Raw genomic sequence first — 25118 nt, forward strand, 5'->3', positions numbered from 1 at the left:
AAGTACATAAAAATGGGCATTATTTTTTGCAAAGCATTGTGGGTATGTAAATTAGGCACGCCCCCAGCTAGCATGGTGTTAAACACATGCTTTGTCTATCTGTTGAGTCTGTCCGATTCCAGAATGAGAAAAAATGCTCGGTATATTTTGAGTGTACCCGAAAGTAGTGCATGCTGGGATGTGTAGTTCATCGTAGTGCACAGAATTCAAGAAACAAGAGCATGCAGGGATATGTAGTTATTTAACGTATGCAAATATTCAAAGAGAGGAGAGCATGCTGGTAGATGCTTTAATTAAGATTTAATGTTAATTTAAATTCAGTGAGTAAAAATAATTGCCATTATTGAAGGTAATTGACGTGTGGTTTTATATTATTATGCATATTTTAATGTTTTACTTGTGTGGGTTCACAGGCAAATTTTGGACACAGAATTATCTCCAGAACAAATACTGAAAATATTTGAAATTCTTTTTTAATGACTTTACTTTGTCTCTGGCAATTATTGACAGTGTCTTAGGAAAGTGAAATTATAGGCATGATGACACGGATGAAAGAATGATACTATTAAACAAATATTTAGTCGCATATTTATATTTGATTTATTTTGCACTAAGATTTAATTGATAATGTAATCATTTCAATGGATGCTCTGTTTCACTTGTTACTTAAATCTGACATTTTACCACTTAATGTAGCCTGACATTACTCAGGCCTCAAAAAATTGAGTGAAACTCATGGTTGTTCCTCTCCACGGAAATCTTTAGTAAAAGGCGAAAGATTTATTCGGTCTGAAGAGAAACCAGAGTATGCCAAATGCCTACCGGAGTAGCAGAGCGGGTTCACAAATGTCCTCTTAAGCATATAGAGAGAATCCTTACGCATTTAGAGAGAAGGTAGCTTGGAGAATCCGGTATGATTAATTATTAAATGAACACACATCATAATATGTATTAAAAGCTTATCATTATTTTAACAAGTACATAAAAATGGCCATTATTTTTTGCAATGCAATATGGGTATGTAAATTAGGCACGCCCCCAGCTCGCAAAACAGTTGCATGCTTTGTCTAACTGTTGAGCCCTGCAGCTGTTAACCATGTGAGTGCTGGGGTTGCGCTTTGTCTAAACCCTCAAAACTACATTTACTGTTTATAACTAAGAAACAAATTATTATTATTATTATTATTGCCATTTATATAGCGCCAACAGATTCCGTAGAGCTTTACAATATTATAAGAGGGGGGATTTACCTATAAAGAGGACAATTACAAGAAAACTTACAAGAACCATAGGTTGAAGATGACCCTACTCAAACGAGCTTACAGTCTATAGGAGGTGGGGTGTAAAACACAATAGGACATATTACTTTATGTACTGTTGGGCCATTTGCAAGAACTGACATTTAACAACTAACACAATTTGCATAATCATTGTTACAAGAACTGGACAAACTGGAAGGGGGCTTTCTGGTGTATCTCCCGAACCAGGAGGCTCTTAGACTGTACTTTAACTTTTGACACCAGCCTTCGGAGTTGGGGATGCCTATACCTTACTCTGGCTTTCTCCAATAGGGTTTCTCAATCCCTCTTTATATGGTTGGGCATAGGGTTATTTATTGAAACTAATCTTGCACTACTTGATTATTGGGCTCAGAGCATGGAGGGGACATGTGCCGGCTGACAAATACGTAGGGACTAGCTATTTGGCTAATTGTTAGACTATAATAGGGACCAATCGGCACCTTCCCTGTTGCCCAAGATTTATATATTTTTTTGACTCCTAGATTCATACTATAGCCTGGGGAATCACTCTACATGAAAATAGGAAACTATAATATCTTGTAGAATTTCAGCTACTATGTTGCAATTTCCTACAGGACTTTATACGGCTATTGAGTGACATCTAGTGGTGGATTAGCAACATTGTATCCACGTATTTGTATCGGATTCTTTTTGGATAGTTTACTTATCCTTTCATGTTTCTATTACACATGTAGTGTCCCTTCCAGGAAGAACCAGACCATATCATTTTATACTACAGTTACTATCTTTATTTATTCTACTATTATTATCACTATTTGTTAGACATGTGCAATTCGTTTCGGTCCGAATGTGAATTTGGACAAAATTCGGGCTATTCGGATAAGGGGGTGGGTGGGGGCCCCCTATATTAGAAGCTAGTCTGTTCCAGAGCTCATGAAGAAAGCTAAAAATAGAAGAAAAGATATTGGAAGACCAAGACAAAGAAAGGATAAAAAGAAAGGAAGGCGAGTGAGCAGACATAAGGGACAAGAATCTCATTTTAGAAAGATGTACTTAAGATGTGACAAATAATGGCCATTATCTTGTCCATACACATATCGCCTTTACACTTTAGAGACCTTTCGGCCGTAGAAGGCAATGATATATTCAGAACAGCAAAAGATTTGTTCTAATTACTATAATGGTCTCTTTTATTAAACAATTATTTAACCTGACGCAGGTCAGGCCTCAAAAAATTGAGTGAAACTCATGGTTGTTCCTCTCCACGGAAATCTTTAGTAAAAGGCGAAAGATTTATTCGGTCTGAAGAGAAACCAGAGTATGCAACCAAAAAGTCACAGTAGCACATCAGTTTCAGACATGTGCTTCTAAACATATGGAGAGCAATACTACAATAAACTGCAACATGGAGAATCCAGTATAATTATTACCGCCTTAAGGACACATGACGGATATATTCCGTCATGATTCCCTTTTATTCCAGAAGTTGTGTCCTTAAAAGGGGTTAAATAAAAAACATACCGTGTACGGTATTGCCTCTTAAAAACTGTTATTAATTTAGTAGCTAATTGAACATGGCCATCATGCCTTGCAATGCATTGTGGGTATGTAAATTAGGCACGTACCCAGCTGACATGCTGTTGACTGCATGCTTTGTCTAACTGTTGAGCCCTGCAGCTGTTAACCATGTGATTGCTGGGGTCGTACTTTGTCCACACATCCCTCAAAACTACATTTCCTGTTTGTAGACTGCATTGCTTGTTTTCCAAAAAAGTTCAAAGAGGCTATTCATTTCAAGAGTGCTTTCGTAATACTACACAAATGTAATATGCGCCTATCTACTATTGCACCCTCCCTTTATTTTTTTGTACACTACACCCCAGTACCCCAATAAAAGAAAGAATGACAAAAAAAAAAACTTAGCATTATTTGAATACGTAAATAAAAATGGCCATTTTGTTTTGCAAAGCATTGTGGGTATGTAAATTAGGTACGCCCCGAGCTGATATGCTGTTACATGAATTCTTTGAGCAACTGTTGCGTCCTGCAGCTGTTAACCATGTGAACGCCAGTGTCGTCCTTTGTCCACACTTTCCTCAACACTACATTTCCAGGTTGTACCTGCAATGTTTAAGCTTGCTCTAGCAAATACAAAGCTTGGTATAGTAAATAAAACACAACACCGATTATGGGTATAAGATAAAGCTGCAGACAATTTATTAAAATAATTATCCTGCAAAACCAGTAATAAAATAGGTGCGTTAACGCGGACAATGATCCAAAACATATTAAAACTAAAACATATGGTTTAAGGCTAGTGCTGACATGCACTTGTTAATACATCCCTCCTGAGCCAGATTAGTCAGTAAATAGCAATACCCCTTAATTGACCCTACCTGCGCCACCAGTCGGTACCAATCCTGCCAGACCCTCTCATACGCCTTCCATGTAGCAGGAGATAGCGAAGACCTCACCCATCCTGCAAGCATGACATCCTAAGCTTCCACATCACTTCCAGACAGGGCAGGCCCTCCGGTGCTGCCTGCCTGAACCGCTCCCACGGAAAACGAGAGAGAGAGTCTGCAATTGCATTAAGGTAACCAGGGACATGCTGCACCCGGAAAGAGACATTTAACTCCATACACAAGTGAACAAAGCCCCACAGAAAACTCACCACCGGCCTTGAAGCTGCTGAAAGACAGTTCCGAGTGCACAACTGCTAGATTATCCGTGAAGAAGACCACCTGTGGATTACGTATTTGCTAGCCCCACAAGGTCAGCACCACTACCAAAGGACACGGCTCAAAGAAGGCCTGAACTTTCCTTTTTGGGACTACACCTAAGTGGGAAATACATAAACCCTCAAGTGGAATTTATAAGAAGGGGCCCGCCAACCTCCATAAACGTACTTCTTTGGCCAACTTTGTGCGAACCCGCCTCTGGAAAAGTTACGACCGACTTCAGATTGTGCAAGGACAAATGTGTGACAGTGAGAGGAAACACTGTAAAACCATTGGCTTAAAAAACCCTGAAGAGCCGCCCATGCTGGCGAAACGCGCTTCGGGGTACACTCGCACTCTCGGACTGCCATATGTGAACATCATTTGACTCATGATCCATAGAGGGCTGACAGGAAGGATTTCACTTCACCTTACCAGGCTAGATTCAGTGTTATGTGCACTATAGTAATAGCATATTACCAACGATCTTACTATAGAATTCTATGCACTATAGGCATGCACATAGTATAGATAGTTTAAGTGTATTATTCTACTCAGGTGCCCTTGAAGGCTCAGATTAGGGTTTTTCCCGCTCAGACCGATCAGTCCAACTCCTCCCAGACGGCAACTATCTATATAGAACCTTATGCTGAACAAGCTGACAACTTGTGCATTGTCTCTGCCAGTAACAGGTACTAGCAACAATACTGTGGCTTTAGACAGCACAGTATTTGCAGTGACAAGTGGGCTGCATGAGACATACATTCAGAGGTGCTAAATGTTCTTCACTAACGTGTAGCTGCATGAGACACATATTTTTCATTCTCTGCTAGCATTAGCAACACCTGTTACATAACAACACTGTGGCTTTAGACAGCACAGTATTGTATCCTTGCACTCACAAAGCTCCCTTCTAAGGGAGTCTGCATCATTTTTTGACCAACTCGCCTTTTTGCTGCACGAGACACATATTCACAGGTCTCTATCAGCAGCAGAAAGATTTATCTCTGTGTGCTTAATCATTTCACTACAGTGAAGCTGTCTCTGCCAGCAAGAGCAACAATTCTCTCTTTTTATAAAGCACGTTGCAACATAGTTGCTTTAGACAACATTGTGCTTTATTTTGCACCTATTAAGGTACCTCTGTTTAAGGGAGTCTGTACAATTCCCACTCACTTCCTCATTATGACTGATTTTAAATGATAGTTCTTAAAAGTTAATTTTTAAAGCAGTTTTCAGTACACTTTGGTCTGGGCAAAGCTTGTTTCCTTTTTTTGTCGCTTACATATAGGGTTGGTGCCCATCCTGCTCAGAGACCAGACATTATTTTCCTCTCCCAGCTCTCCTTTTAGTTCCTGTACATGGGAGTACTCATGAGACATTGCTGAATACAAATATGTGTATTTTACTGCAATAAAAGCTAACAGTATTATGATATTCACAGTTAAAATGCCATGCAGAACTAAAAAAATATAACATTTCTTAAACTTTGTTTTAGATTTTATTCATATTAAATAGTTCCAGATAGAAATATTTGATGTGAAATGAAAGCCCTGCTTCTCCTGAAAAAAAATATCTATAATAAGTGTGGGTGCACTTAATATGAAAAAGGTGAATTATGGTTGAACAGACACATAGTCAAATTCCAGGTTTTGCTTTGATCAGAACTTGTACAATTGTCTCTGTCCTTAAACGACCACTATAGTCACCCAGACCACTTCAGCTCAATGAAGTGGTCTGGGTCCCAGGTCCCACAGATTTTAACCCTGCAGCTGTAAACTGATATGTTTACACTAGGGTTAGTCCAGCCTCTAGTAGCTGTCTCACTGACAGCCGCTAGAGACGCTTCTGCGCTTCTCACTGTGAAAATCAAGACGCTGGACGTCCAGAGGAAAGCATTAAGAAAATGCTTTCCTATGGGCGCTTTGAATGCATGGGCGGCTCCTGCCGCGCATGCTCATTCAGCGCTGACGTCAGGAGGAGGAGGAGAGTTTCCCAGCACCGAGGGAGCCCGGCACTGGAGAAAGGCGAGTGTTTAATCACTTCAACGGGAGTGGGATCCTGAGGGTGGGGGGAACCTAAAGACCCTATAGCGCTAAGAAACCAAGTTTCCTGGCACTGCAGGACCCTCTAGTGCCCCTTTCCCTCCCATTACAAGTTGCTGAAGGGTTTAAAACCTTCATTACCTTACCGGTGTCTAAAAGCAAGGTTCCCCATGATTCTCTGGCTATTTGAAAGTTTTGCCTTGGAGATGATAACCAAAACTTAGCTGGCCCGTACGGGGATCGAACCCGCGACCTTGGCGTTATTAGCACCACGCTCTAACCAACTGAGCTAACCGGCCACGATAGTCATGGTACTGACAGCTATGTCTACAGGAGCCAACTGAATGGGCCCTCGAGGAGTGATCAATCCCAGTTAGAGAAAGAAGCCTACATACCCAACAAGCCACTGTCGCTGTAGATGCCAGGTAGTGCAGGTGGTGTATTACCAAACTCTATAAATTATTATGTACGCATACACATATAAACTCTGGTCCGTCTACTTTAACAAATATTTATTCAGAGACAAAACAACAACAACATGCAAATAATGACACACAATCTAACTAACTATACCAACAACAGCAACAACAACCTAACTAACAATAACAACTAAATCTTATAAAATCACCAGATCCCACTCACAGTTCACCATGATAAAAATTAGCCCATGTCTGCTTAAGGGTCTGCTTAGTAGCACAGCCAACAAGGAACAGAAAGGAATGGGGATAGGGGGGAGTGGTTATCTCTTTCCTGACCTGTAAAGGTATTGAATTACCATATCAAAGGTAAAGCTTATCCCACTGTGAGAAAGGCATACATGAGCTTGGTCACATGACCCCTGGTCACCATATTAGTTTGATGACAGAATGTCACCACATTCCCTCACTTTTTTTTCTCTTATGTTGAGCACATTTAAAAGTGAGAGAAAGAATATAGTCAAACAGGGGTTGCATCACCGCACATTCCCCCAATTTCTATTGTTTTCAGTTGTTCCGTTTTTAAATTAACTACTGCCCTAGTGGGTTGGTAAGAACCCTGGTAGTTGTTCATTAATATTATATGGTAATGTGTTCATGTGAAGTAAAGTAAAATCCAGACACAATCAACCCCATACAGTAATTATCACTAGTTTATGACACAATATGATGTTTAGTTTAGCCTGGGACTGGAATCTGAAGACTGTGACTGATCTGTGTGCTTGATAGCTGTGATTTTAGAATGAATTCTCCTTGAATATTGACTTAGCCAATCCATTACAAAGCTTGAGGTTTGTTTGTTTAATGGCACATGCAAGTTCATGAGTGTAGGGGAAACTCATTCTGTGACCACCTTGAAATGACACAAATTCCTGCTTCTTGCTGTTACTTTATCCTCATTCTGGGCTGTGTTAATAGTTTGACTTGGTAATCTCAGCACTTCTTCATCTGTATAGTATCCATTTTCAGGATAATAGTTTGACGTGTAATCCCAGCACCTCTTCATCTGAATAGTAATCATTTTCATGATAATAGTTTGTCTTGGTAATCCCAGCACTTCTTCATCTGTATAGTAAACTGTGACAGGACATGTCAGTTACCTTCACCTCTCTGGGCCTTCCAATTAAAATGTTCTTTGAATCAAACACAGACAATGAAAAATGTACAACAGTAATCAGCGTATTGTCTTGTGTCAAAGGCTTAACTAGTTTTGTCTAATAAAATCTATTTGGTTGTGGTGTCTTAAGGCTATGTTTACATTTTAGATGTAGGTAAAAGACCCACAAATGTCTCCTGAAATTTTGATTAATTTAGACATTTACTCCACACCTGATGGAGAGTTGAACACAAAACCATATTAGTTATTTTATAATTTACTGGTGAATACATGCAATAATCACAAAATGTACATAGTTTTAACTGAAAATTACAATACATGAATGTGAGTGGGAAAGATGTAAGGGTGAAAAATGTATTCGCAATTGAACATAGGTGCAAATTCTCATACCCACAACTATTTAATCCCCTGCGTATAGCCAAATAGAACAAATAGCATACATTGTCACTTTATTCTTTATGCCATCTTCACTCAAGGCAATCTAATTTCCCTATATTCTTAATGACAAAAAGCAAAAAAAAAAAAAAAAAAAAAAGCATCAAAGATGGAGAGAGAGAAGAAAAAAAAAATAGACTGAATGCTACCATGACACAGTTTGGCAGCGTGCAATCTATAGATCAATCAAAAATCAACTTGAGGCTATATTTGTTGGGAACCAAATAAAAAAAAATGCTTTTAATGTTTTTACGGTTGTAAACAGAAAGTTACACTATCACATCTCTCCAGTGTGATCAAATATAAGCCTCACGTTGGCCACAATTCACTTAAACTATGATTTTTTTAAATTATTAATCCAGCATCAAAAAAAAAAAACAACAAAAAAAAAAACATAGCTGGCAGTGCAGGCGTGCTAAACTAATAAAAACAAAAAATATTTGGAATTTGGCCCACCTGACTGTAATTAATGAATTTAGAGGCTTATCCTTAATATGAAAATATATATATATATATATGTATAACAATACATACTAAGGTCCTCTTTAAACTGGAGTGTTACGAGATAATGGTGAGACAGATAAAATATAGAAACAAAAGAAAACAAACATACATACATACAGATGTAGAGGACAACAAATATTATGGGAGTTATTAATTACTGGGGAACCCCAATTGATCAGTATTTCCCTCCCTCATCTGTTCCCTAAGTGCTTTCATGTCTGCCTCCAATCTCTCAGTCTGTCTCTTTAGGTCCCAGTAGTCTCTATTCCCTTCTTTATTCCTCCAATTATCCCAATTCCGTCTATTAGTCTGATGCTCATCCCATCTATGGTTCCTTCTCCAATTATTCTCCCAATAACTGTTCCTGTTGTTTCTCTGTTTTTCTTGCCAACTGTGATTTTTGCAGTTATTCTCTCTCCTTTTTAGCCTCTCCCATGTATTATTATTATTCCAATTATTATTGATTACCTTAGGCCCCTCCCATCTATTTTTCCAATTATCTCCCATTACATTGCTTCTTTTAGCACTGTCCCTATTCCTATGGTCCCTCTGTGGATCTCTCCATCTTTTGTCAAAGTCCTGTTTTGGTCCAGTTCTCATTATCCCTCTTGTTCGGGTACATCCCACCTCTGGCTTCTCCATTTACCATCTAAATCTCTACCAGAGTCAACCTTGAATGTTCTTATGGCTGAAACGGAGAAGGCCTGTTCTGAGGAAGGATGCTTAATCCACCAATTGTCAGCTCTAGTTAGTACAATCTCTAAGTCTGCTGGTGTTGGATCAAAAAGCCTGACAAATTCTTGACACTCCCAGGGAAGGGCTTCCATTACTTTAGCAATGTGTTCTGGTGAGCCCAAGACCAGAGGCTGTTGAGGTTGGCGTAGCGTATACCAGAACAATATCCTTTGAGCTACCTCTCTAGGACCATCTGCTGGCCTCATCATAATATTAGCTATTTCTTTCTCTATGCTGACTAGATAGAAATTTGTTGCAGCAATTCTTCCTGCCTGATCAGACACACTGTTATTAAATCCAAATAGTCTGCTAGCCAAAGGACCCATAGCATATTCTAACAGTTCTGTCCATTCTTCTAAGTTAAGACCTCCTCTTTTTGCTCTATTTGCTCCCCTCATAAACCAATGTGTAAAGGTGTTAAAGTCGTCAGTTGGCATACTTCCCCACCATTTCTGGAAATTATCTTTGTCTGTGATTGACATAGTCCTTGTCTGTCTAGAGAAGCTAGTAGGCATTTCTCTTACATTAAAATGTTCAGTTATTATTATAGGGGCTTGTGGGACACCATTTACAATTGGCACATTTCCCTTGTGTTTTGTTCCCAGCACTGGTTCTTTACTTTCAGATATATAATACGACTGGTCTGGGCATACTCTAGGAATCTCCTTATCCCATTTATTTCTGTTTTCTTTAATTTTCATTTTATATTCCATGACTAGGTCTTGGAGTTCAGTGATCTTAGCACTATATGCATCTCTCTGTTGTTCTATTTCCTTTAATTCCTTCTCCAACCCCTCGATCATTTTGTTTGTTCTTAGGGCAGCTATTTTAAAACAATCTCTTTTATCAAGAGCATCTTCCATTTTATTAGTGGTTACTAAATTAGCTTGCTGCAATTCGACTACCATGCTTGCCAAACCCCTTATTGTAGCAACAACCAAGCTTTTCCTTTTCTTAATATGGCACTTTTTATTAGCAACAATCTGTGTCAAAACATCCATGAAACCTTCATATTTTCCACAATTGGGGCCTGCTGGTTCTGGAAGCTCATATGGTCCATCATGTTTGTCAATGTCATTCTTGAAGTACTCTAGTACGTCTACAGAAAAATACTTAGTACCCAGAAATGACATTTTAAAACTGAGCTCTTTAATCGAAATAGACTAGCAGACTAAAAAAAAAAAAAAAAACAACAACAAGCTTTTAACAATGGCATTAATTTAAAAAAACAACTGAAACTGGCTCCAAAGAGATTGGACCATTTGAAAAACTTAATTACATTAACCTATTCAAACAAACTCTTGTCTTTTAAGAAAAAAACGTCACAGTCTCAATACGAGAAATGCCCACAGATAGCAAAACACAAAACCACCCTGTTTGTTTAAGGGGAGGGGGTGGGGGGTTTACAAATAAACAGAATGATTTAAAAGGAAGATATGGGAACTGAAAAATACCTGACTGTAACTTCAGCACAATGATCATTCCCAACCATATAAAAATCTAGGCACCTTTACTTCATAATATTTACCTCAAATACAAACTTTTCATTTTCTATTAAACACACTCCAGTGTAAAAATGGAAATGGTAACCTGGCTAAACAATAGCCACCACACTGTATTAGCCCCAATACCTTTATCATGTAAACACAATGCTCCTACCCAGAATTCAATGGTTCAAACAGACAAAAGAGAACCAACAAAAAAAAAACCAAACAGATTGCTATTTAAACTTAGAATGCAATGAAAGCCACAAAATGTACAAAATGTAACATCCAAAAACAATTACAATATATTCAGTTTAGTTCTAGTTAGTTGCAACAGGAGAGAGACAATACAGCACATGGGCTATTAAAAATGGCCGAAACATCAATAATACCAATGCAGTGCAACTATTCAATCTTCCCCTTTAATCACCAATAATTTAAAACTGTGCAGAAACAAAATTAAACTATAAATGCTACAATTTGCAACAAAATACGTTCTGTCAGTCATAATGCACAAACATTATGCTCCTATCCTGAATTCAATTATTCAAACAGACAAAAGATAACAACAACAAAAAATGTTTGCTATTTAAACTTAGAATGCAGGGAAGCCTCAAAATGTAACATCTAAGAAAACAATTAAAATAGATTAAGTTTCATTCTGGTTAGTTGCAACAAGAGAGAGACAATACAGCACATGGGCTATTAAAATGGCCAAAACATCAAAGGTTCCAATGCAGTGAAACTATTCAATTTTCCCTTTTTATCACCAATACTTTAAAACTGTACAGAAACAAAGTGAAACCTATAAATGCTACAATTTGCAACAAAATATGTCAGTCACAATACACAAATTTAAAACAGTCAACAAAACACATTTGTATATTTGTTTCAACAACGAATCCTATGCTATAAAGTCTCTTGCTCTTAGATTATGTATCAATATGGTAGTTATTGCGCCTCACAAACATTTGTTGTAGAAGTCTAAAATTCATGGTCGCCACATGTGGTGTATTACCAAACTCTATAAATTATTATGTACGCATACACATATAAACTCTGGTCCGTCTACTTTAACAAATATTTATTCAGAGACAAAACAACAACAACATGCAAATAATGACACACAATCTAACTAACTATACCAACAACAACAACAACAGCAACAACAACCTAACTAACAATAACAACTAAATCTTATAAAATAACCAGATCCCACTCACAGTTCACCATGATAAAAATTAGCCCATGTCTACTTAAGGGTCTGCTTAGTAGCGCAGCCAAGAAGGAACAGAAAGGAATGGGGATAGGGGGGAGTGGTTATCTCTTTCCTGACCTGTAAAGGTATTGAATTACCATATCAAAGGTAAAGCTTATCCCACTGTGAGAAAGGCATACATGAGCTTGGTCACATGACCCCTGGTCACCATATTAGTTTGATGACAGAATGTCACCACAGTGCAGTATCAATGGGAAGCTGTAACTAAAATATCCACTTGAATACAGTGGTCTGCATAGAGTTTAAGCTGGAGTGGGAAAAAAAGGATAGAAAATTGACTTCTGGGAGCATATAAAGTATATGTATGTATTGAAACATCCTATCTGCATTCCTTGTGCTCCTTATGGTTATAGAAACATAGAATGTGACGGCAGATAAGAACCATTCGGCCCATCTAGTCTGCCCACTTTTTTTTAAATACTTTCATTAGTCCCTGGCTTTATAAGAACCATTCGGCCCATCTAGTCTGCCCAATTTTTTTAAATACTTTCATTAGTCCCTGGCCTTAGGATAGCCTTATGCCTATCCCACGCATGCTTAAACTCCTTTACTGTGTTAACCTCTACCACTTCAGCCGGAAGGATATTCCATACATCCACTACCCTCTCAGTAAAGTAATACTTCCTGATATTATTTTTAAACCTTTGCCCCTCTAATTTAAGACTATGTCCTCTTGTTGTGGTAGTTTTTCTTCTTATAAATATAGTCTCTTCCATTACTGTGTTGATTCCCTTTATGTATTTAAATGTTTCTATCATATCCCCCCTGTCACGTCTTTCCTCCAAGTTATACATGTTAAGTTCCTGTAACCTTTCCTTGTAAGTGTTATCCTGCAATCCACGAACCAGTTTCGTACAATACCTTTTGTTCAGTGTAAGTAGTCAGTCCAGGTAAAAGGGACATTAATGTAATTGTCACTGTGACATCCAGGCAGGGCCATACCAAAGGTGCTTTACTGAACCTGGATCCTTCTGTGTCCCTGGCCTGCTGTCTTGCCACTGAGCCACACTTCAGTACTTTGATTATAGATGTTGTCTTATGTAGTATGACAATACAGAATTTACATGAGCCAATAAATGGGTGACTAAAGAAATGCATGTTAGTAATCTCATACTGTATAGTTTCCACATATTTTATATTAAGTTCTAAGGCTATAAGGAATTCCTATGTGGATTGAATTTACTGTTATTTCTGAGATTGAAGGTGGTTCATGTCTTTCAATTTACATTTACGTTAATTGACATTTTGCATCTTTCCCTGGTGGTCTAGTGGTTAGGATTCGGCGCTCTCACCGCCGCGGCCCGGGTTCGATTCCCGGTCAGGGAATAGTAGTTTTCAATAATTATTTGATGGTTTTTTTTTTTAAATTATATCACTCTCAACACTAGCAGGAAAGTGCTATTATATGACTTTCGAAAAAAGAGGAAACATTAGAAATATAGCATATATTTTTGTTGTCTTACCAGAATACCAAGTAACATACAGAGAAGAACAATGCCCACTTGAAAAAAATGCTAATAGCACCCAAATAAAAATAAAAGTTAAAGCAAAAAACATAAGTGAAGAGAATGGCTAACTATTTGGTCAACCTGAAGCTAGTCTATTCCAGAGCTCGTTGTACAATGAACTTGAGAAGTGTTGAATAATGGCTGTTAAGTGAGCCACACACACATTGTTTTTGACGTTTAGAGACACTTTTGCTTTGGAGTAGGAGTGCAAATACGTAGCCAGATTTACACAAATAATTCTTTCGGGCATTATAACAACCATAAAATAATTTTTTTTTAAAAACAATTTTTTAAAAACAATTATATAGCCTGACCTTTGTCAGATTTCATAAAAGCTGCTCCTTTCCACAGAAATCTTTAGTAAAAGGCAAGAAAGCAGAGTATGTTAGTGTAACAGACCCTGGGTAACCCGGCTGGTTACCTCCGCTATTAATTATTGACCAGACCCATTTTCCCCCAGTAACTAGACGACACACAGTTCCCGGGGTACAACAACAAGCTTTATTGGCCACACTCGGCTTTATACTCTCCCCATGCAAGGGGGTGGAAAACAGGTAAAAGACAATGTCCCCTCCCTTTGTCCTTCCCCTCCCAGGGGTCGTATATTGGATCCGGGTCCCTAGTCCCTTTGTCCCCTGTTCCTGCCACACCATGTCCCTTCCCAAGGGCCTGTGCGTGTGAAAGATTCCCGCCTCCTGGGCTCCCAGGTACAGAAAGCCCGCCAAACCGCCATTGTCCACACAGAGTGTCCCCATCAATCTCAGGGACCCCCAGAATGGTAACCAGCATGAACAGCCTCTGTTCACGGGGTACCTGGGTGAAACCAAGCAAGGGAAGCGCCTCCTTTCCGTACACGAATGCTCCCCCTGACCGGCGTTCATCTATACGAATGGCGGCCACCCAGGGAAGCACTCATTAATTACTTCCCTTGCGGTTTCACACTTATATTACAAGTTGCCAACATTCTAATTGATTAGTGTGAACACTCCAAGGGTCGCTGGGGAGGTCCTCTTTTGGGAGCCGAACGAGGTGAGAACCAATCTGCGAGTGCTCCCTTGGATGGCGTTCGTCTAACGAACGGGTCGGCACACGCCAAAGCTTCCCTTGCAATTTGTGGTTTCCACAAGTCGTTAGCGAGGTGTGAACATTCTAAATAAAAATTCTAAATGGGGTATTGGGGTGGTCCCCGTTCGTGAGACGAACGGGCTGTGTTCGTACGCAGTCTCCCGAACGGGGAGAAGGTAAAACACACAAGTAATCACGAATACATGGGGAACATAGGCAAATACACTACCACACTTTACGGTTTAGTGGTGATCCCGCTACAAAGCTCCCCCTTAACCACTAGTCGGCATCCAGGTGGATCCCAGCGGATCAACCTGTTGATGTCCGGGGAAAGCACCCATGGATCACTTGTCCAGGGCGATTTTCCTGGACAGGTCATCGGCATTGCCATTCTGCTTACCGGGTCTGTAGTTAATGGCAATGTCATACGACTGCAGGGCCAGGCTCCACCGTAAAAACCTGGCATTCTCCCCAAAGACCCGGTTAAGCCACACCAACGGGTTGTGATCCGTGAGCAGGGTAAATTGCTGTCCATACAAGTACGGCAGCAGTTTTTTGAGTGCCCACACCAACGCCAGGCACTTCTTTTCGATGGCGGCGTAGCTTACCTCCTGGGTAAGAGCTTCCTGCTGAGGTAACTGCCATCGTCCCCGACCTGGCTCAGTACTGCTCCCAGTCCGAACATAGAGGCATCTGTGTGGACGAGAAAACTTTTCCTGTGATTGAGGCAGCCAGCACAGGGGCTTTTACCAGGGTGTCCTTGAGAGCTTGGAATGCCTGCTCTCACTCTGGGGTCCAAGCTACCTGTCGGGGCAGGTTCTTGCGGGTCAGGTTGGTGAGGGGTTTAGCAATGGCGCTATAATTGGGGACAAATTTCCTGTAGGACCCCGCAGTCCCTAGGAAGGCAGGCACTTGGGTTTTGGTGCGGGAACTGGGCCAGCTAGCGACTGCCTCTATCTTGGCCGGTTCCAGTTTTTGCACCCCACCCGGTGTCCTATATACTGCACCTCTTCCATCCCGAGTTGACACTTACTTTGGTACAGATCTGTTCTAAAAATTTTCATTGAAACTGTTTACTGATCAATACAAAATTGTTTCCACAGTCCTGTTTACTGTCCTTGTCTTATGCTGAATAATAATAATTACACTGAGTAAGATATTGGGAAGGATAGTCGCTGTTATAGAATGTGGCTGTGTGTATGGGAGCAGTGTGGGAGTTTTGGGAGAATCCTGCAAACTGAAAGCTGTGACTCATTGGCTAGTGGGCGTGTTGTATGCAAAATAAGCCATTGTTATTTCACACCAACAATCTTGTCAATTTTATTTAAAAGCATTGCAATCCTATGAAACTTCAGGAATTATTTTTTAAAAATTTTGTTTGATAATATTGTTTATGTTTGTGTAAATGTGAAATGTACGGAATGTCACCACATGTGTAATAGAAACCTTTGGCAGCCTGTTCTTTGCTTGTAGTAAAGGTTCATTAAGACTATACTTTCAGGGATCATTTCTATAGTTTGTAACTGGTGAAATGTGCTCTAAAGTGTCCAAACTCAGTACCCACGAGGAAGAGCTTGAGTGTTTTCTCCTGAGCGTGATGTGGGCTCCCAGTGCTGCTTTATTGTAGCTGCTGGTTGCTGTTGATGACCGTTCCTATTTCCTTAATTGGAGAGTAGGAGGGAGAGAACACAAGCTGAGTGGTTACTACATACTCTGTCAATGAATAGATTACGTAAGCAAGCATCTATAATAAATATTATTACAACTATCTTAACCCCTTAACGCCGTTACGGCGTTCTATGCCGTCGCGGCTTTAATGGGCTTTAAAGCCGTTGCGGCGGCATAGAACGCCGTAACGGCTTGCAGCCCCAGGAGCAGAGGTGTACTCACCTCCGCCGCGATCCTCTTCTGGGGGGCTGTCTGAGAGCCCAGGCAGCCCCCCTCCGGCAAATGAGGCCCCCGGGGGCCATGTGATCGCTCTCAAAGAGCGATCACATGGCCCCCTATAGCTGGCTATGGATCTGCCAGCAGGGGGACTGTTTAAAATATTAGACAGTCCCCCTGCTGGTAGGTAGTGTAAAAAAATAAATATAAAAATGTTATAAAATAAATTAAATGGCTTTTTATATATATATAATATGTATATATATTATATATATAATATATATACATATTATATATATGTAACGTCATACGTAATGTATTTTAATATTAATATTAGTATATATATTAATATTAAAATACACTTAGAATGACGTTACATATATATAATATGTATATATATTATATATATAATAGATCTACATATATATATTATATATATATACGCATAATTACAATAATAAATAAATAAAATAATTAAATAAATAAATAAAATATTGAAACAAAATATAAAATAAATTATATATTCATATGTAATTTCATTCTAACTGTATTTTGTTATTAATATATATATATTGGAAACAGAATACACTTAGAATGACATTCTATATATATCTATCTATATATAAAATACAAATAACCGCAAATATATATAGAGAGATAAATACATATAATTACATAAAAGATTACATTAGTATACACGTAGAATTTATATACCTATAAATGCATATATATTAAAATTCTACGTGTATATTTAAGTAATTTTTTAACATAATTATGTCATTTGATTAATTAAAATTTGATTGACATGCCTGACAACACAGGGAGAAAGTGCAGAGAATTTAATTCGCATGCACTATATTAGACCCTGTAACTCTCCAAGACACCATAAAACCTGTACATAGGGGGTACTGTTTTACTCGGGAGACTTCGCTGAACTCAAATATTAGTGTTTAAAACTGGTAAATTGTATTACAACGATGATATTTTAAGTAAAAGTGAAGTTTTTTTGCATTTTTTACAAACAAACGGCACTTTTATGGACTATATTATTGTTGTAATATGTTTTACTGTTTTAAAACACTAATATTTGTGTTTAGTGAAATCTCCCGAGAATAACAGTACCCCACATGTACAGGTTTTATGGTGTTTTGGAAAGTTAGAGAGTCACATATAAGGCTTGCATTTCATTTTTTTGACATTGAAATTTGCCAGATTAGTTATGTTGCCTTTGAGACCGTATGGTAGCCCAGGAATAAGAATTACCCCCATGATGGCATACCATTTGCAAAAGTAGACAACCCAAGGTATTGCAAATGGGGTATGTCCAGTCATTTTTAGTAGCCACTTAGTCACAAACACTGGCCAAATATTAGTTTTTTGCTTTTTTCACACAAAAACAAATATGAACGCTAACTTTGGCCAGTGTTTGTGACTAAGTGGCTACTAAAAAAAACTAAACATACCCCATGTTCAATACCTTGGGTTGTCTACTTTTTCAAATGGTATGCCATTATGGGGGTAATTCTCATTCCTGGGCTACCACACCGTCTCAAAGGTAACATTACTAATCTGGCAAATTTCAATTTGAAAATGGAACGTTCTATATTTGACCCTGTAACTTTCCAAAACACCATAAAACCTGTTAATGGGGGGTACTGTTGTACTCGTGAGACATCGCTGATTACAAATATGTGCATTTTGTTGCCGTAAAACCTAACAGTATTATGACATTTACAGCTAAAATGTGAGGCGGAACTACAAATTTAAAAAAAAAAATCAAATTTCTCACAGTTTTTTTTAATTTTATTCATAATAAATTGTTTCAAATACAAATATTTTATATGAAATGAAAGCCCTGTTTCTCCTGAACAAAATGATATATAATAAGTGTGGGTGCATTTAATATGAAAGAGGGGAACTACGGGTGAACAGACATATAGCGCAAATTCCAGTTTTTGTTTACGTTTTGTTTTGATCAGAACGTGCACTATTGACTCCGTCCTGAAGGGGTTAACAAAGATATCTCGTCAGGAGCTGGTATGCTCTAAAGTGTTTTTGAAATTGTCTCATTTGTTATCTATGTTTTAATTAGTGTGTGCGTTATTTCTTGGCTTTTTTTGTCGTGTGTAATCATTTGTCAGTCATGCGCCATCTGTTGGCTGCAAAGTGTATGTTCTGAAATCTATCAGTATTTACGTCATCTGTTGGTAGCTGTATGTATTGCATTCCATTTAAAACATTGTCTGATTTCTTACTAAATGTACACATACTGAAAAGGTTTGTGTCTGCTTCCTAACATCCAGCGGGGGGAGGGAGAGTACTTATTATCTATATTAAGTACTCATTTTAACTCTGGTTTAGTGAGTATTACAGAGTAAATTTCAATCCCCTGTGTCCCCCGGTGCGTTGGATCAAACTCTCACACATGGGGTGAATTAACCCGTTCACTTCCAAATTCTTTCAAGAATCTCGATTTCGCCAGAAATTAAAGTTTGCTACCGATCTGTTCTAAAATGTTCTATTTAAACTGTTTACTGATCACTTAAAACTTGTTCCCAGTCCTGTTTTCTGTCCTTCTATGTTAGATAATAAATACACCGCGTAAGACAGTGGGAAGCATATTTGCTGTAATGTCCATAGGCTTTTATAACACTCTGAATTTCTGAATTTCCTGTGTTCAAGCACAAAGTGGGTGCTGTACAATGTAACACAGTCCATAAACAGTACTGCAACATTTATAATAGGGATAAGAAGCTGCTAGATCAGGTAGGTACAAAAGCTTTAGGCAGTAAGAGTGTCCCTGCTTTCTTACTTTATAAAAGGACTTATTTAAAGAGAAATCAGTCCTTTAAAGGGACACTACCGGCACTTTAACAACTTCATCTTATTGAACTTACAGAACTTCATCTTATTGAAGTTGTTATAGTGCCTGCAGTACGAATTGCCGAAATCTAATATTAAACGATTAATAGCTTCAAGCCACGCCTCCAAGCCCTCTGGGTATGAGAGCCAGGAATCTTACTTAAAGGTTTTTTTCCTGGCACTATAGCTTCCCCTCCCTTGCACCTCCCCACCTCCCCACCTCCCCGTAGTGCAGAAAGGGTTAAAATAAAACTTATTTTGCTTACCTCAGTCCTTGGTCACCTCATCAGATAGGAAGCTAAGAGAAATATCCGATTTACAATTTGTCTCTAATTCAGTCTCCTGGGAACAGCCTGAGGATTGGTAGCCTATTCGCAGTGTAATTACCATACTGCCTCCCAGAATGCATAGCACAGACCTAGCATGCACACATGTCTCTCCACAACGCAAATGAGAGTTTTCTGAATGTTGACTGTGCACTTTGATCATATGAGTTAGCTTTGCGCAGTGGCAGTATCGTAGCCAATGAGGTTTATCCGAGGCGTGATTATTGCTAATTGAAAACTTTTACCAATACCCCGCCATGATGACTTGAAATATAGTCAGCAATGGCAATTTTTGACAGTCTCTAAGGAGACTGAAATTGCATGTACAACAATAAAAATATATTTAACTATTTTTCAACAAGATTGATTTATTGTTTGTCTAATGTAAGATTCACTTAGAATTACTTTTTTTTAATATTTGGTTTAAGAAATAAATGCTCATAAACTCATATAATGCAAAAAAAACAAGGGTTTTTACTTTTAGAATATTACTTTGCCTTGTCTCTAAACATGTATTGTGTTATTCCTGATTTGCAGTCCCCTGTCTACAGAACGTAATGGTACTTGCTGATACCCAAACATTTGACGCCTGTCAGTTTGTATGTGCCCTGATTCCATGACAGTTAAGCATGCTGGGAGATTTTTACTATTGCTACTATTGCTCTGTAACACTTTACAATTTTAACATCTTGGACATAAAATAATCTCCAGATTAAATTCTGAGAAATATGTGACATTTCTAATTAATGACTTTATTTTGTCTCTGGAAACTGAACTTACTGGTAGGATTATATGGATGAACAAATGACACTGTAAAACAATACTGTAATATTTTATCATGCATGTACATTTTATTTTTTGCCCTAGAATTTAGTTGGTAACATTACCATTGAAACTGATTCCATTGTTTAGTTTGTTATTTAAATCTGATTTTATACATTTGTTATGTAGCCTGATACGTGTCAGGCCTCTAAAAATTGAGTGAAACTCATGGTTGTTCCTCTCCACGGAAATCTTTAGTAAAAGGCGAAAGATTTATTCGGTCTGAAGAGAAACCAGAGTATGATAAACTTAAATCTCAGTCGCAGACCGGGTTCATAAATGTCCTCTTAAGCATATAGAGAAATCCTTAGTTAAGACGTAGCTCGGAGAATCCGGCATAATTAATTATCACATAAACTTGCACACAACATAATATGTATGAAAAGATTATCATTATTTTACTACATAGATGAAAATGGGCATTATTTTTTGCAAAGCATTGTGGGTATGTAAATTAGGCACGCCCCCAGCTAGCATGGTGTTAAGCACATGCTTTGTCTATCTGTTGAGTCTGTCCAGAATGAGAATAAATGCTCGGTGTATTTTGAGTGTACCCGGAAGTAGTGCATGCTGGGATGTGTAGTTCATCATGTTAGTGCACAGATTTCAAGAAACAAGAGCATGCAGGGATATGTAGTTATTCTACGTATGCAAATATTCAAAGAGAGGAGAGCATGCTGGTAGATGCTTTAATTAAGATTTATTGTTAATTTAAATTTAGTGAGTAAAAATAATTGCCATTATTGAAGGTAATTGACGTGTGGTTTTATATTATTATGCATATTTTTTTTAATTCTTTATTTTTGTCGTGCACATAAAACAGTACAAGCATGTCTTGCCACAACAGCAACAGCACACATAAGATTTACACAGAATTTAAAACAGTGTGGCTGTGGGTATGCACATTTTATATATTTTGTAGGACATCACACTTTAGTGTTAGTCAGAAAGGAGGCTAGTAGGCTTATGTTAGGCTTGGTGTCTGACTGTGTGTGGTATAACAGAATATTAACGAGACAGGCTAGAAATTAGGTAGTTCCCTGTGTAACATGCTGAACAGGGAGAGGGTAGTCTGCGGAGGACAGCATGGGAGTGTACCCAAGGTCGTTTGCCCGGCGGCACTGCCTAAATTAACATTACTAGTAAGCTTTAAATATAAGAAGAGGGTCTACCTGTATAGCAGGAGATAATAAAATAAAATTTAAAAAAATAACCACTGGGTTGCTTGCCATTTCAATATGTGGGTACCGCAAGCATTGTATGCGTGTTGTGTGTGTCTTTGGGGGCTGCCTAGCCGATGCCAAGAGATGGGAGGCTGCAGATACATAACAGCCAGAGTCTGTTTAGCCCCGTGTGGGTGCCCTCCCAGTCACAGGTACCGCTGCACTCTCGTGTTGTTCTGCTCGGGCTCCGGTACAGATCATCACCAGGCACGTGGCTTCTGGGTCTCTGCGGTGCATGTGGCCGACCCCTCTGAGCGGGAACCCTCAAATGGCGCGATCTGCGCATGGAGCTACTGTGCCAACCAGAGTGCCGTCTTCTGATGCTACCATGGAGTGGCTTGTTGGGCTGTCGGCGTTGCCGCTTTGGTGGTCTGCCCGGAGGCAACTTCTTCCCTGTCTGGACTCTGCGTGAGGTGCGCTTCAGGTGCTTCCTTTGATCTCTGCAGCCCGTAGGCCTGAGCTGAGCCTGAACGTGTGGATCCCTGGGTAAGGTATATGCTTGTCTCCTTGCCATCTTGGCCCAGAATTGGGCACAGATTCTGTCAAATGCTATCAGCCATGGCTCTGCATCCATAGGCACCTGGCGGGGAGCTTGTGTGGGGGTATCCACTTGGAAGGCAGTCATCTTGCCTGGCAGGCTGCAGTCACCGGCGTTGCTGGTGCTTGTTAAAGTCCACTAGAGTGAATCAGAGGGTTCTCCAGTGGGGACCGGGATAACCCCCACCAGTCCTGGGGGGGAGGGGGGAAGGGAGGATCAAAAGCAGTATTGTGGGGTCCCACGGGTAGCTGAAGAACGAGGAGAGCGGCCGCCTCTCCCCCTCTCTGTCACGAGTAGGCCTCAAATCTCTGAATCCAGTTATCTGTGTAATAGTCGCTTGTGTGGTATCCAGAAGGCCACCGGGACTCCCTCTGCTTAGATCATGCCCAGCTGACCTGGTATTTTGCCTTGAATTAGACAGTTTCGTTGATTAATCGGTGCCAAATGCAGGAGCCAGCACGACACACGTCTGGTCCGCTCGGCAACCAGACTCCGCCCCCTTATTATGCATATTTTAATGTTTTACTTGTGTGGGTTCACAGGCAAATTTTGGACACAGAAGTATCTCCAGAGCAAATACTGAAAATATATGAAATTCTTTTTTAATGACTTTACTTTGTCTCTGGCAATTATTGACAGTGTCTTAGGAAAGTGAAATTATAGGTATGATCACACGGATGAAAGAATGATACTATTAAACAAATATTTAGTCGCATATTTATATTTGATTTATTTTGCACTAAGATTTAATTGATAATGTAACCATTTCAATGAGATGCTTTGTTTCACTTGTTACTTAAATCTGACATTTTACCACTTATTGTAGCCTGACATTACTCAGGCCTCAAAAAATTGAGTGAAACTCATGGTTGTTCCTCTCCACGGAAATCTTTAGTAAAAGGCGAAAGATTTATTCGGTCTGAAGAGAAACCAGAGTATGCAAATGGCAACCGGAGTAGCAGAGCGGGTTCACAAATGTCCTCTTAAGCATATAGAGAAAATCCTTAATCATTTAGAGAGAAGGTAGCTTGGAGAATCCGGTATGATTAATTATTAAATGAACACACATCATAGTATGTATTAAAAGCTTATCATTATTTTAACAAGTACATAAAAATGGGCATTATTTTTTGCAAAGCATTGTGGGTATGTAAATTAGGCACGCCCCCAGCTAGCATGGTGTTAAACACATGCTTTGTCTATCTGTTGAGTCTGTCCGATTCCAGAATGAGAAAAAATGCTCGGTATATTTTGAGTGTACCCGAAAGTAGTGCATGCTGGGATGTGTAGTTCATCGTAGTGCACAGAATTCAAGAAACAAGAGCATGCAGGGATATGTAGTTATTTAACGTATGCAAATATTCAAAGAGAGGAGAGCATGCTGGTAGATGCTTTAATTAAGATTTAATGTTAATTTAAATTCAGTGAGTAAAAATAATTGCCATTATTGAAGGTAATTGACGTGTGGTTTTATATTATTATGCATATTTTAATGTTTTACTTGTGTGGGTTCACAGGCAAATTTTGGACACAGAATTATCTCCAGAACAAATACTGAAAATATTTGAAATTCTTTTTTAATGACTTTACTTTGTCTCTGGCAATTATTGACAGTGTCTTAGGAAAGTGAAATTATAGGCATGATGACACGGATGAAAGAATGATACTATTAAACAAATATTTAGTCGCATATTTATATTTGATTTATTTTGCACTAAGATTTAATTGATAATGTAATCATTTCAATGGATGCTCTGTTTCACTTGTTACTTAAATCTGACATTTTACCACTTAATGTAGCCTGACATTACTCAGGCCTCAAAAAATTGAGTGAAACTCATGGTTGTTCCTCTCCACGGAAATCTTTAGTAAAAGGCGAAAGATTTATTCGGTCTGAAGAGAAACCAGAGTATGCCAAATGCCTACCGGAGTAGCAGAGCGGGTTCACAAATGTCCTCTTAAGCATATAGAGAGAATCCTTACGCATTTAGAGAGAAGGTAGCTTGGAGAATCCGGTATGATTAAATATTAAATGAACACACATCATAATATGTATTAAAAGCTTATCATTATTTTAACAAGTACATAAAAATGGCCATTATTTTTTGCAATGCAATATGGGTATGTAAATTAGGCACGCCCCCAGCTCGCAAAACAGTTGCATGCTTTGTCTAACTGTTGAGCCCTGCAGCTGTTAACCATGTGAGTGCTGGGGTTGCGCTTTGTCTAAACCCTCAAAACTACATTTACTGTTTATAACTAAGAAACAAATTATTATTATTATTATTATTGCCATTTATATAGCGCCAACAGATTCCGTAGAGCTTTACAATATTATAAGAGGGGGGATTTACCTATAAAGAGGACAATTACAAGAAAACTTACAAGAACCATAGGTTGAAGATGACCCTACTCAAACGAGCTTACAGTCTATAGGAGGTGGGGTGTAAAACACAATAGGACATATTACTTTATGTACTGTTGGGCCATTTGCAAGAACTGACATTTAACAACTAACACAATTTGCATAATCATTGTTACAAGAACTGGACAAACTGGAAGGGGGCTTTCTGGTGTATCTCCCGAACCAGGAGGCTCTTAGACTGTACTTTAACTTTTGACACCAGCCTTCGGAGTTGGGGATGCCTATACCTTACTCTGGCTTTCTCCAATAGGGTTTCTCAATCCCTCTTTATATGGTTGGGCATAGGGTTATTTATTGAAACTAATCTTGCACTACTTGATTATTGGGCTCAGAGCATGGAGGGGACATGTGCCGGCTGACAAATACGTAGGGACTAGCTATTTGGCTAATTGTTAGACTATAATAGGG

General features: G+C 38.9%; 9 non-coding genes across 9 annotated transcripts; 3 read left to right on the forward strand and 6 right to left on the reverse strand.

Annotated features, from left to right (window-relative positions):
* Positions 1-694: 694 nt before the first annotated feature.
* LOC134603796 (U5 spliceosomal RNA) lies at positions 695-809 on the reverse strand. The gene has a single exon (XR_010090541.1). It is a non-coding gene; the product is annotated as a U5 spliceosomal RNA (small nuclear RNA).
* A 1660-nt stretch (positions 810-2469) lies between these two features.
* LOC134603842 (U5 spliceosomal RNA) lies at positions 2470-2584 on the reverse strand. Its single transcript, XR_010090584.1, has one exon. It is a non-coding gene; the product is annotated as a U5 spliceosomal RNA (small nuclear RNA).
* A 3668-nt stretch (positions 2585-6252) lies between these two features.
* Positions 6253-6326, reverse strand: TRNAI-AAU (transfer RNA isoleucine (anticodon AAU)). Its single transcript has one exon. It is a non-coding gene; the product is annotated as a tRNA-Ile (tRNA).
* A 6985-nt stretch (positions 6327-13311) lies between these two features.
* On the forward strand, positions 13312-13383 carry TRNAE-CUC (transfer RNA glutamic acid (anticodon CUC)). The gene has a single exon. It is a non-coding gene; the product is annotated as a tRNA-Glu (tRNA).
* Positions 13384-16115: 2732 nt separating this feature from the next.
* Positions 16116-16332, forward strand: LOC134603739 (small nucleolar RNA U3). The gene has a single exon (XR_010090488.1). It is a non-coding gene; the product is annotated as a small nucleolar RNA U3 (small nucleolar RNA).
* Positions 16333-19872: 3540 nt separating this feature from the next.
* LOC134603756 (U4 spliceosomal RNA) lies at positions 19873-20013 on the forward strand. The gene has a single exon (XR_010090503.1). It is a non-coding gene; the product is annotated as a U4 spliceosomal RNA (small nuclear RNA).
* Positions 20014-20651: 638 nt separating this feature from the next.
* LOC134603826 (U5 spliceosomal RNA) lies at positions 20652-20766 on the reverse strand. Its single transcript, XR_010090570.1, has one exon. It is a non-coding gene; the product is annotated as a U5 spliceosomal RNA (small nuclear RNA).
* Positions 20767-23109: 2343 nt separating this feature from the next.
* Positions 23110-23224, reverse strand: LOC134603797 (U5 spliceosomal RNA). The gene has a single exon (XR_010090542.1). It is a non-coding gene; the product is annotated as a U5 spliceosomal RNA (small nuclear RNA).
* An 859-nt stretch (positions 23225-24083) lies between these two features.
* Positions 24084-24198, reverse strand: LOC134603798 (U5 spliceosomal RNA). The gene has a single exon (XR_010090543.1). It is a non-coding gene; the product is annotated as a U5 spliceosomal RNA (small nuclear RNA).
* Positions 24199-25118: the final 920 nt, after the last annotated feature.

Source organism: Pelobates fuscus, chromosome 3, assembly GCF_036172605.1.
Source record: "Pelobates fuscus isolate aPelFus1 chromosome 3, aPelFus1.pri, whole genome shotgun sequence".
NCBI classification, from domain to species: domain Eukaryota; kingdom Metazoa; phylum Chordata; class Amphibia; order Anura; family Pelobatidae; genus Pelobates; species Pelobates fuscus.